The 14,460-nt window shown below is 35.5% G+C and overlaps 1 long non-coding RNA gene and 1 pseudogene across 1 annotated transcript in view; both read right to left on the bottom strand.

Annotated features, from left to right (window-relative positions):
* LOC119643651 overlaps positions 1-14,460 on the bottom strand; it is a 165,101-nt gene that overhangs the window by 111,793 nt on the left and 38,848 nt on the right. The window lies entirely within an intron of this gene.
* LOC119643649 overlaps positions 72-14,460 on the bottom strand; it is a 53,261-nt pseudogene continuing 38,872 nt past the window's right edge.

Raw genomic sequence — 14,460 nt, 5'->3', positions numbered from 1 at the left:
TAAGTTCATGTACGTATACAAAGCAAAGTTTTGTGCCATTTTTTAACTAGTTCAAACATAAAAACAATAAATAAGGCTAACAATTAATTTTATTAGTTGACATGAAATAAACATTTTTCGTTTGTTTACAAGGCGGCTTCAATTGGGTTAGCGTGCAGTGTAGGATTCGAAAAGAAAAACGTGTCCATTCGCCTTAAATCAAATTTGGCATATAATAGATCAGTCCGTAATTCGCGGAAATATGTAAGAAAAAAGATTTGCGAAATTCAACTTTATTTATCACCATAGTTTCCATCAAGTATAATAATACTTCTTTTTTATAGAATTTTTTGACAAGACTCACAAAGTACTATAATTTCTACAATGACCTCATCGTTTAATCTAAATATTTTTCCGCAGAGCATTTTTTGAAACTTGCGAACGAATAATAGTCGCTGATGACCAGATCTGAAGCATACGGTGCGTACGCAGGCAGAGGCATCATAGTGCATTTACTCCATCGTAAGTAAAACCGGAAGACAACTTTCTCAAATTTTAATGCAAAAGAGTCGGAGCATTGAACTTTGTTGTCTTTATCTCTTCACGTCATTTTTTACTCTTTTTATGTTTTCTGATGTAACTACATCTTTTAGACGTCCATTATGTTCAAAAGCATTGTACGACTTCGTTTACTAATATATTTATCTTCGACAAGGAAAATTGGTGATAGCATTTTTTAAGCCAGTGCTGAGCTTTTCAATAGTGCTTAAGCAAAATGATACAAAATTTTGACAGGCGTCATTTGAGGTTCGGTACAGTCTAAAAATAATGTGAAATGTGTGCAAGTCCCGGAAATATAACATTGACCTCTTGCCTGTTACCTTGACTATTTTTAAGAAAACTTTAATATTTCTAATTTGCGGTGCTTTTACCATGGCTGGATTGAAGCTAAGCATATTTTCAAACGCTTGGAATCAATTACAAACGTGTTTATGGTCGCTTCCACGACATATATTTGTGCGGTTTACGAACGATCAATAAGATTGCTATATTCCCACTCCTTGCTTTTAAACACAAAGTAAGGATATTCTCTATAAGTTTTCCCAACCTTTCCCGTAATTGTAGTTAAAATTTCTCCGAGACACAGGAAGAAAAAATGAAAATCTGAGACCGGTTTATAGCTGTCGATATAAACTAAACTAGATCTCTGTCGATTGTCGACTCTCTTTAACGAGTAATGAGTTTACAACTGTCGATAAAGTACGCGTTTTTCTTACTATGGAATGAAAAATCCGCCGATCATAAAAATATTTCCGAGTAGCATATTTATGTTACGGTCGATTTATTCGATATTAATCGACCGCAGTTCAAAAAAGACGTAAGATTAAGAGGAATTGCGTTATTATTATTAAGCCTTAAAAAGAGAAAAAAATTAAAATGCGAATATTAGCGCTTTCTATTCAGTAAATCTTTGTTTTTTTTTTTTTTTTTTTTGTTAGACTGGGTAATTTCTATTTATAACATTTAAAAGTTTTAACACTCAACTTTTATTACGATTCATACAATCCACTTAAAAGTAAAATAAATTCTTGAATCAATGAATCTACTTAGCACACAATGAAACTCAACAATACAGTATAAGACAAGTTATTAGATGTTTATAAAAGTTTTGATCAGCAAAACTTTATACAAGTAAAAATTATAAAGAAATGGGATTTACCGATGAATTCGTTGGTCTTGACCTTCCTCTATATAAAACAACAGTTTTCCATTTAATAATTTAATATTATACAGCGCTGACATTAATCATGGAGCGCTCAAAATTCTTCTGCTTGTAAATTCATTACTTGTGTTATTTATTCGAAGACACCTGCTTCAGAAGTCCATTAAATACGTTCAGAGAGGTAATGTTTGTCCATCACATCCAATTTTCTGAATGGTTTAGAAATGGTGACATGAATTATATGAAAATGCTTTTTGGCCACTTGTTACAAGAGTTATCCAGGATACACTATTGCAACTGGAATCAAAAGCTCTGCTGGCAGACATGGTCTCCCGATTACCACTTGGTCAGATCGGTGCAGCATGATTTGGCTGGCACGCGGATCCATAAAGTTAAAGATGTGCGAAAAGGGGTTGGTCAGTGAACCGCTGCCAAACCGATATAAGTTGTTGCGACATAGGAAATAATAGAAACTATTTTAATTAATATATATAGAATCCATTTTCCACAACAAATGCCTATTCAAAATGAAGAGTGATCAAAATTTTTGCAAACATGCGTATATCAACCATATAATTCGTATATTGCCAAAAATTTATTAACTATAGAAATAGTAAAGATCATTAAAAGTCCTCGGAAATCCACGTTGTACCTATATAAAATTGTATGTAAACATCCAGTAAGCTGTTATACTTTCAACTGTTATCGAGCTCACGTTGGAATACCAAAATTTGGTTCTATATTGTGTATTGCAGTAAACACTAAGTCATAACTTATCAAATATAAATGAACAACATGAGAGTAAAACCTCTTTACGACTAATTTATTTTTATTTTCTAAAAGAGTACTACACAATACAATACGCAATCATAGGGTAGGAAAACTGTAATTATGCGTTAAGGAAAAACTGTAACAATAGAAATAGCTATAAAAGTAAATACATTGATATATACATAAGAAAATGAAATTTTTTAATAATAATAAATTTAGTTTCTTCAATTCTAGCAATAGGATTTACATTGATTTTGACTTTTATAAAGTAGATTGATCTTTTTTAAATCATTAAAACAAAATCAAACTTTTATATTATGCGCACAATGATAAATAAGTATTAAGTATTAGTGTTTATTAGTATCACTATTAACGCATTTTATCAAAAGAGTAGTATGCTTCTGAGCGATAAATTTCAGCAAATAGAACTTCAAGAATACACTTCAAGAACACAACATCTGCCAGCATACGCTGCATGCCAACGTGATTAAATGCTGCTAAATGAGCATAGTGCTTTCATTTTGCAGCGCAAGATCCGACTGGAACTATCCGCCTCCAAATAGACGCCAAGCTCTCCTTTAGGAGATTCGGTGGCGATGTACCTTCAGGTGGCACCTGAAAGCTCTGGGTAAAAAGTTTAAAATAAAATAAACGCTTCCATTAATACTTTCATTTCCGCTCTCGATGATGCGGCAATCTTCGTATCATCTGTTTTGATTTCGCCTATTGGCATTTGGTTTAGGTGTTGCTCAATAACACGCAGAGACTGATGCATTTTTTCAAAACGACACAAAGAAAGATCTGTCGTAACACATTTAGTTCCAAAGGAAGTATCATGTTTAAGTAGTTCATAAACATTACTGGGCAGTTGTTTATAGAAATCCCACTTAATTCCGGCAGCTTGAAGCTTTATACCAATAAAGCTTTAGTTTAGAGCTTCTTCAGCTAAACGACTCTAGTATCCGCGGTATGTTTCACTCATTTACGATTTGTTGTGGGAATACCTGCTACTTCGTACACACGTTCAGCAAATTTCGAAGCAAATCTGTAGATCTCATTCGTCAGACCGATTGACATGTCCTCTGAATTCAATAAGGAATTTTACAAGAATATTTAAAAAATGGGTGTAAGAAACATCAACACCAACGTCACGCCTTACATAACACCTCGAATAACCAGAATACGGTTGTAAGAGCATCAACGTCTAAAACATGCTTACGGACAGCCATTATGTGATTTAAGATACCCGTAACTTCCGTAAAAAATGCTACATCGAAATAAGCTTTTCTCACAGAAACCAAATGTACAAAATATTGTTTGTTCACTTCGAAAATATTTGGCTCGCAAAGGAACTTCGATATCAAAGAATTTTTCAACGATCAAAGAATGACATTGTTCATTAAACTTCACTAACACAGAATCTAAACGATCAAATTAGGGTTGGGCTTGCATGCACGTCTTTCACTCAATTAGTTTCTCCATACCATGACGCAACAAACCGATATGAGGATCGCAACGAGTTACTGTCTAAAAACATATATACAATATCAAATTTTTTTCACTTCAAAAATGCCTCTCACTTACCACACTATCTAATTCCATCACACACAGCGGTCTGAAATTTGAGCTCAAACTTCGTATTTTCTTTTCAACGGGCAGCAACTGGTCTATTCAAAAAAAATTAACACTTAATTAATATTTGTCGCATTTAAAATTGTTACGACGTTAAGTGCTAATATGCTGCATAATGAAAATTGTAACAAATACTTTAATAGTATGATTTACAATAAATGTTACCATTAACAATTGGTGTGTTATAAATTGTTGCCTATCTCACATTGTATATTTTCGTTTGCGTCTGGTATTCAACGATTGCGATTCAATATAATGTAGCAAACCACTTACCATTGGAAAGGAAAATATGATATCAAATCATTTCGATGTTGAATTGGTATTCAATACTAGAACTATAGCCTCGGTTTTTTTTGAACTTTTAAGGTTAAAAAAATAATAAAAAATCGCTCAAGTTCCAATAGTTTTTTATGAATTTTACTTATATGGAACACTTTATCATTTCATCATAACTTTTGTGAAATTGCTACTACGGTCACAAAAATGAACATAGGAAAATTGCCCCAAACATTTCCTGATGAATTTAGAAAAAAATTTCAAAAATTGGTGTAATGCACGTCCACAATATAAAAGGAACTGAAACAATCTGGAAAAAACTCAGACTTTTTTTTTTATATTTTCGTCTATAGATTTGGGTTCAGTGAATATACTTTCGGAAATCTATGACTGAAATACATTTGAAAACTAGCCCTCTTTAGAAATATATAACACATAAAAATATGTTCCACAACGCAACTTTATATAAAAAGCTAATCTATTCGGGATACGACGAATAGACATATTGTGCATTGACCTGAATAACAAATATTAAAACTATAATAGGTTTAAAGGGCATTTTTAAAAACCCGACACAATAGATTAAAATTGGCATTGTTATTTAGTTTTGGTAATAGTTAAAAAGTAAATAATCAGCTTAATCGCTACGGTGCACCTATTTTTAAATTTCTTTTTTTAAGAGGTTCACTAAACAATACAGATACCAATGGATTTGATTAAATTTTATTAATTAAATTTCTCTTTATCTGTGCTTAATTCACTTTAGTCAATACATACAAGAACATAAACGATGAACGATTCCATTTTGTTTTGCGTTTATAAAAATCTCAATATGTTTAAAAGTTTACAGATTTTTGTCTAATGAAAATTTTTTATTAGCCATTATCTTTAAAAGTATTTTAAAGAAGAAGTGTAATCTTCTATTTGCTTTTATTTAAATAGCTTTTCTGCCAAGCACATTCTTAAGTACGGTGACAACAGAGTGGTCCAGTCAATATTGCTGTATGTACAAAATGCCTGCCGCCGATAGATTGCTTAAATAGGAATTTGTCAATCGATATTTCAGACACTACCGTATGTGTGATTATATTGAAAGTTTCCACACATTTGGATCCGATGACAATGCAACATGGGATAAAACAATGTTCTGTATATTCAAAATGGCAGCCGTTCCAAAATAGCAGATTATCTTGATAAATTTCCTAACATATGTATCAAAAAAAAGGGCTCAGAAACGTCTGCGTAAGCTAAAACCAAACCTTGTACTCATGATGCACTGACAGAAATTCCCAGAGTGAGAGCTCCAGAAAATAGACGACACGAATTGTAATTGACTAAGAAATAAAAAAGGAAGCAACTTATATTCAGCTGGGGCCGAACATTCCATACCTATCACCGTTAAAATTTTTAGCGTCCCATGTTTCATTTATGATTATAAAAACGTGAATGGAATAAAATTAAAACTTAGTTAAAGGAAAGGGATTATTAAGGAAAATCTACCACGTCGCGACGTCCCCAATAATTAACTTGGAATTAATATATCTAGCTTTTCGCATTATTCTCTCCAAGTCCTTTTATTTGATGCCCATATCAAATCGTTAACAAAAAATGTATCCATCATGTCGTGACGTCTACTATAATTACTTCAGATAGAATACACTTGCCTTCTCGCATTCTACTCTCGTCATTGATTATTAATAAGCATAAAACTCGTCGCTGATTATTAATAAGCATAAAACTTCAAACATGTGAAAAAAAGGAAAATTCAATCATTTATAATTTTGTGTTGGCATGGCCAATTTTTTTCATCTTTGCACATACACAGTAAAGTTTCCGCAAAGTAAATGTTGAAAATTTCAGACATATATTTTTCATAATTTGAGAGCAATGAGCGCAAATGTTTACTTAGAGAAACGAAGTTGCATTTACTTTACGCTTGGTTGCGGGAGTGTGCTTTAACCAATTTGGCCCATTTTCAGTAGCAACCTAAATGCAGAAACTTCTAAAGTTTTTACCAAACTCTACGATATCTTCATTTTTGTGACCAGGAGAGTGACAGCAACATGCACCACACAGACGAATAGAAATGGCTTAATCGATTCAACAATAAATGTACTCTGTAGGGTCTCTGGAACTTCAGTACAAAAAAATATTATAGGAGAAAAAAGAAATAACGGTTTGCTTCAAATAACTTTTAAAAAGTTATGACATGATTCTATAGTTCCATGCTGTCTACTAGTTTCGTATGTATGGTTTCGTATAAAGTATTATTTTCAACTGAGCACGTTACTTTTCGAGTGTAAATGGAGTCAAAAGGAAGATTGAAAATTAGCAAGAATATGATTGAACCACATATTAGGTAGATTATATAGGCTTTTTTATAGACTTTTCTTACCGCAAAAGATGTTGGCCATCAAAAGACCTACGCTGTTGCAGCAGTGACAGCTCATATAAAACGTGAAGAGAGTATATGAATAGGGACTAGAAAGTGGTTGTGAGTTATTATATAAAAATTATATATGTACTTCCATTATTAAAGCAAGTAGTAAATATTCTGAAAAGTTTCCCTCGTTACGTGAAAGTAATTAAGTAAGTGAAAAACATATAACATTTACTGTCACTTTGTCTAACACATCATTTAGGAATTGCGGAAAAATTAGAAACTGATATAATTGCGGAAATTAGAAACTGGTCCATTTCTTTGTTGAAAAAGCAGACTTTGTGAAGAATTCCATACCTTCAGGCAATCGACAAACACTCATTCTATCCTAACAACAGCAGAACACAATGTAGGCTACAAGCAGTTGGTATCGTCGATTCTTATCTATCTCAAAATGAACCGACGAAGAGTGATTGCGGAAACATACATTCATAATTCATAATTGTCGGTTTTTCCATGACCATTTGCGAGAGTTGAGTCATCTAAAATGACGAAACAATGATGAAGCTATTATCAAAACAAACCAAATAAGAACTAGTCGAAAATTGTGTCATCTTAAAAAAGCACAATTTATGAGTGTAATTTGCCTTTCTAATCGAATTACTAAAATCGAAAGTTTTGCTAGAAGTATCCAATCTCCAATTTCAGGCGAAAGTTGGCAGCAAATAGCAGAAAATAGATATGAAGGGCGGAATATTAATAGAACGTGAATTTTCACTAATACAACAAAAAAGCGACTCTACCTCTGATGGAGGATCCGTTTATTCGTGTTCTTCCCCGTCTGGCGAATATTTAAACATCGCTTACTCACCTGGGTAAACAGGTAGAGATATTGTTGGTTCTGAGCCAAATTCGGTGTCTGAGGTAACACGTAGAGGCAAATCCACGAAATTTCATATTACGACAAATCATAATTTTGCCGATGGGACGAGCTGCACTCTTGAACAGGGTAAGTTGGATCAGGAGGAGTTGGCTGCTGTTAATAGCAACATCCTTAATAAGAGTTGACCAATGCCTCCTTCGAATGAGATATAGTGTTTCGTCATGCCTACTCCAACGATGTGTTGACTTACTCTATGTACCATTAACAAGTATATTTAATAGTAGCTTGAGTATAGTTAAAATATATTTAAAGCAGCAGAGCTACTTTCCGTCCTCGTGGAAATCTATTCATGTTTTTCTTATTATAGATTGGAATATTATTAATAATTACAGTGCCAATATGGTTTTACGAAAAGAAGATCCATGGCCACTACCTACTGGTATTGTCTTCATAGCTTCCGGGGGTGTATGCAGACGGATGTAATTTACATTGATTTTTCGAAAGCATTTGGCAAGGCAGATCATAATTTATTGATCTTTAAGTTTAAATGTCTTGGCTTTGCTGATAACATGGCTCCATAGTTCAGGAGTCATCTTAAGTGTCATTCTCAAAGAGTGCTCTTTAATTCTTACCTTTCTCGTGCAATTTTTGTGTCCCTCAGCAAAACCACCTTGGGGTTATCCTTTTCTCTGTATTTGTAAACTATCATCCTACGATTATGCACTGACTGATACGCATTTTCTCCAGGGTGATTTGAATAATTTGGTCACCTGATCAGAATGACATACCGTTGAATGTAAGGAGCCGGAAGAAGTTGTCATTGTCTCTTCTAGTTTTTATTGCGAAAAGCCTGCATTTGGTTTTTTCCACTCCTACAACATTCAGTTGTGGCGTGAATACTAAACTACGGATACAACGTAGAATTTATTGAGTCCGTCCAACATCGATTGTCACTGTTATTTCCGCCCTGCAATTATTGGATAAGGTTGTTTTCATTGCTCCGTTTAGGGTTCTTAGGCAGGTCGTTCCTTTGCGACTAGCATACTGGCGTACTAATCATCTTCTGTATAATGCATTATTTTATTTATAACTGTAAATCAGAATTGGAACAACTTAGACCCGTTCTTTTGTTCCTACAATGTAATAAATAAAAATATGTTGAGTCGATAGTCCAAGCTTTATGGTAAATTAAATAACTATTGTTCATTATGCAACCCATTAGTTTTAAGACCGGCTGAATTCAGTATATCTGCTTTTATTATGATGTAGTTTTCTGCATTCATTTTTGATAATCCCATTCGAAATGGTGACTCATAAGTATGCCTTATAGCTGGCAGTGTTAAATAAATAAATCAATGCACCGTACCCAGCTGACACCTGTAATATACCTAACACAGGGTACACATTCAATTATACGAATTGTATTCAAATTAAAATTTGGAAATGGAGAAAATACGAACAAAGTTTAATATAAAAGAGAAAGAAAATTAAATATAGCAGCCATTCTTTTTAACGAAGCCCAGCGAATTAATCGCTCTTTTATTTCGTTGTGACTATAGCGACCAGATGGTATTGCAATAGAGCGGCTAAGCGCGTCAACGCAGAGCGAGATACATAAGAATAATAAGAAAGCGCTTTACAAATATAACATAGCAAATTTAATATTTGTTCCTCAAATGCTATTTTGGCGAATCATCTTCTAGACATACATTCAAACAAATGTAGATGGCGATCCTTTCAACACCAAATTTCATTGCCTGGTGAGCCAGTCAGTGCCAAATCTGTTCGCGCACCCTCATTTTAAGTTTTATTGTCGATAATAATAGTCTGCTTCATGATTACTTGAGCTACAGATGTCGTAACGTACAAATTAGCAATGCTAAGTTTTAAGCGATAATAAAAATCATAAACTTCTACACTAAATTTATCGAAAGGAGAGATTTGGAAAATCTAAGAAGCACAAATAGTGAATTTTGTTGGGTACCTATAAATATATATTCATGTATCATGTATGCTAAGTGGAAAATCCGTTCTCCAATAGGGGCAAAAATTTTTCCGAGTGAAAAGTAGCTGGTGTACGAAAACTAATGCTGAGCACATTAAATAACGCGTCTGCCAAACAGCAGGAACAAACGAGATAGTATTAAAACAATTCATATATTTTGGACAGTACCAAAAAAGTGAACAACAAAGTCAACAGCGATAGTCCTGTTAACTATCACCTACAATAGCAATAGCGACCATTTTCATAACGAGTACAAAAATAGAAGCACTAGTTGAACACTAACAGTAATAACAGCTGCAGCAAGAGTATAATGAATAAAAACAAACACAAATAACAAATGCAATAGCACAAACGGATATAATAAAAGAAAAAAGAAAAAAAATAAAACAACGATGTCATCAAAAAATAAATGCCACCGCAATAGCACAAGAATACCAGCACAAGTAGCAAAGAGGGCAATACCAGAAACAGTCTGCAGTAACAGTATCGGCTGCACTAAAAAACGGCACATATCTAAAGCAACGACAATGGTGGTCACATAGCCATCGACACTCGTAACAGCAACTAAAAACTACAGCAAGAAACCAACAATAAGATAGAATACATTGACATTAATAGTAACAATACCTGAAGACACAATACAAAAAAAAAAAAGAAATTGAAAGAATTACATTGATGGCAACTTCGAAAACGAGAAGCACAAACAAGAGCAGCCACGGAAACCGTGGAAGAAGCAGAAGTAGCACGAACGGCAACAGCAGCCGCAATAATAGAATTTGTAATTATTATAATATTGTAAAAAGCCACCAGCGGCAGGTTCTTCCCGTAGCAGAAACAGAAATAGCAATCCATTTGCAACCCCAAATACCATCTTGCACCATTTGCGTTGCGAGTCTGTTGATGCGTGACCACATATGGTGAGCGCTCGATAGGTAAAGGCTTACCACTTATCGGTCTAACAACCGTTTACACCTTCCCCCGAAACTTCTGTACAATATACCGCTTCCAACTTAATTTGGATGATCAGCTCTAGTGAGATAGCTTAAAATTCACCGACCCCTGAACGCCAGGCAAGTGAAAACAGTGACCCACAAGAGATCCATTTGCCTGGACATCAAGTTGTTCAAGAGGCTTTATGTCGCACATACACAACAATGTAGTATTCCAATGCCAGCAACATTGCTGCTCGCAGGACATCGAACTTACATCTTTACATACTTTATGACACACGTTGTTACATTTCGCATCTGTTTACGAAAGCCAAGACGCGGATACGACACAATATCCTTCATTCTTAACAATCATCCTGGCACCAATGTCATGGTTGCCGACGATTTCAATGCCCACCATAAAAACTGGCAGCGCCATTCAACCGATACCACTCCCAAGGAAGGCGATACAGAGATGACAGCAGCTGAGCGCAGCTTATAAGTGAGCCGAAGCATATTCTAAACATTGATGGATTGCAACAAACCACGCTAGTACTCTTTCTTATTTCGCATCTACAAAAATACGAAACCAAGATTTTTGTACTTCTCAGTAACACGGAGCATTGTACAACTTTTGGGTATTTTGCTAGGGAAATTTTCGATACCTTTTCTGCCCACCCCCAAAACTCGATAAATACGATAAGGCGAATTGGGCACACCTCAACGACTTTTTTAGACGTTTTATTTAGAAGCTATGGTTCGTAAATAATAACGCAAATGCCACTGCAGAATAGATACATCACATAATCAAACATGAAATGCGAAATTACAAGCAATTAAAAAAAGTTGGATTAAACGAAAAAACAAATGACGCTAAAATCAGTCTTAGAGTCACGTCCACAAAGGAAATATTTAGAGTTAGGCCTCTTAGCCCAAACGACCAAACTATTGTTCTTTGTAAAACATCTAGGAATATATACAACTAGGTACTACGCCGCGACAATGATCTGCACGAGCAGCGATTACGCAGCCCAGTTCTTGTTGCACCAAAAGCAATAGAAGCTTCATTCGTGAAAAAAATTGGAAGCAAATCTGTTGCATCGGTTACCGTCGACTAAACGAGTGCCGTCAAAAAAGGTCTTGCCAACCGCAATACTCGGAAAACTCCATCGCAGCTATACTCCTAAAGAAGCGTGTTACAACATTCTCCAAGCATTCACGCAGTCGTTTCAGCAAGTGATATCATGTTGACATATATCCAACTTGCTGGAACATTGTCAATGTCCAAGTCGTGCTCAAGAAGTCTTAACTAAATAGCCCCCTAATTATCGCTAAATTGATATCTGTTTCTCAACAGTCAAAACCATGGTAATATATCTAAAATTTAATGATCTCATATGCGATAAACAACATGGCCTTCGCTAAAATCAGTTCGTCGCGGAGTTAGTGTGCTGCCTAATCAAAATTGAACTATTCATCACCTTAGTGAAAGTAAGGTCGATGCGCTGGCCTTCTCAAACGCTTTTGAAAACGTGTCTGACAGCATTTGGCGTCGATGCAAGTTTCACTCGATTTATATCGGATTTCTTAGGCAACCTTTCGATAAGAATTGTAATAAATAGATTTAGCTCAACGAAATACCATTTCAATGAGAGCCACAAGGATCTGTTCTTCTTCTCCTCGTAGATTCCAGCACCCTTCGTCACTTTTACCCAGCAACGCAGTAGCAACGAATAACGCAACAAACGATGCATAATGAATGACGCATTATATTGAGACGTAATAAAAATGACACATTTTGGTCAAACTAATAAGGCAAAATTTAAAGTGACGAACGACCACTCTGCTTTGTAGATCTTTTAAGTAAGAGAACACAAAAAAATGTTTGTTGGAAACAACATACATACGGAGTCCCGATAGACGTAGTTGTGGGTCCCGGTTTCTTAAAATGATGTAAAAAATATTTATTATATACGATCTCCGTAGATTTACACCGCTTATATCTGGCCAAAAATAGTAAACAAATTTACACATGGCGGCCGGCTCCAAGTCTTGCTTGTGTGGGTCGATTCACCCATGCTAATTGCTCCACAAAGATAAAAGAAATTTCTTCACCAATTAAATCCTTCGACGAGATCAGTTGGCTTTCTCAGCGGTCCCACCCACTCCTTTTGCCATTGCCTTCGTATCGTACTACATATCACAGCGACTCGTGTTTAAATAATCGTATTGCATGCTACGGGCATGTTTGCATTTTCTTTGGAGTCTAAAGGTGAGTGAAGTTTTAGTGATCATCATATTATTAAAGTGACGATTAGGTTCGCGCTCACTGCACATTCTGAACTTAATGTCATATAATGGAGTACTTTTGGAGTTAATCGGGATACCCCTAGCGTTGTTTTTAGAAAAGCAAATGTTGATGTGCCGCTTCGGAGTTGTCAAAGTAAATCTGGGCTTTCAAAAATTCCTAAAAATATGTCGAAAAGAAGTTGTTGTCCACACATGTTTCGTCTGAGAGAAGGGCTGTCCGCCGCCTTAGAAAGGAGTTTAAACGTGCCAGAAGGTCTAACGCCACGAATGCTGTTCACCTTCGTTGGGAGTTGAAGCAATGCCTTTATGATCACAATCAAGATGCAAGATGCCTAGAAAGGCTATAACAAATCCCTGGAAGTCTTTTGTTTTTATCAATCCGGCTCCTCTCAATTCTTTGAAGTCAGGTTTATTATATAATTAGAGGCTTTTGAAAATCAATTGTACTCGTGCAGAAAGAGGTGTGCACAGTTTTTCTGGAAACGTAAATGTGAACTTCTTCCATGAACAGGAGGGTGTGGTAGTTCGTAATGGTAGATTGATGCCCCCTCCACCTCCCTCGGATCAACTAAAATTCGGGTACGCGATCGAAAAGGTTAATTCTCGAAGATCCCCAGGTTTAGATGGAAACCCCAGCGAGATGGCTAAAAGAAAGGCTCTCCGGAATATACGATCTATTCTAACGTTGAAGTTAGAATTATGAAAAATGATGAATGATCCATTAAGGCAACTAGGAGGCACGTCTGGAGAGAAGAATGGTTTACTCAAATTTTCTGTATATGCAGATGACTTGCTCATCCGAGTGAAAGATCAAGCTTGGAATCCAATTTAGAAGTACAGTGAGCGCCTGATGGGACAGGTTACTGCATAGGGACGTAGTGTCAACGGGAAAAACTATAACCATACTACTTAAAGGAAGTCTATCGTTCAGTAAACCTTTAGTTGTTAATTTCAATGAGGATAACCTTAGGTAAAAAGCAAGTCAAGCACTTATAAATTAGGAAGAGTGAAACGGATAAGTTCATTCCACACGTTTAAACGTGGCAGAGATACGGCATATCCTTTGTTGTGAATGGGGCTTGATCACACGTACCGTTCGAATGATAAATGACAGCCTATAGAGCATTTGTATGGTCACATCCGTTGTTACGAGGAATAAGACATAGGGCTGCCAGCGCAAAATGAGGTGGACCAGCCTGCCTGTTTTGATATTGATGAATAAAGCTCCGTTCAACCTTGAAATCTTGCCAACACGGAACATATTCCTGCTTCTTACCAATCTCGTTCGGAAAATTATATGAATAGTAAACTTAAGTGTAACTTTATCCGTGATGTCTCAATTGTGGAAAATCAACAAGACGTTTGTTTTAACCTCCGTGTGAGTTCATTACTCACGGGCCATGAATCTCTGAAGGCATATCTGCAAGAAAGGGACCGATCGGAAACTTTGGTTTTCCTGTGTGAGAATCAGTCTAAAGATTGGATGCCTGGATTTAAAGATCAAAATTTCTCATGGGGATACGACTGCCTGATTAATAATAGTCTGGCCCACTTAACTTTTGAGACGGTGGC

This window comes from Glossina fuscipes, unplaced genomic scaffold, assembly GCF_014805625.2.
Source record: "Glossina fuscipes isolate IAEA_lab_2018 unplaced genomic scaffold, Yale_Gfus_2 61514, whole genome shotgun sequence".
NCBI lineage: Eukaryota > Metazoa > Arthropoda > Insecta > Diptera > Glossinidae > Glossina > Glossina fuscipes.
The sequence above is the reverse complement of the archived record's forward strand: the minus strand, read 5'-3'. Positions and strand labels throughout refer to the sequence as shown.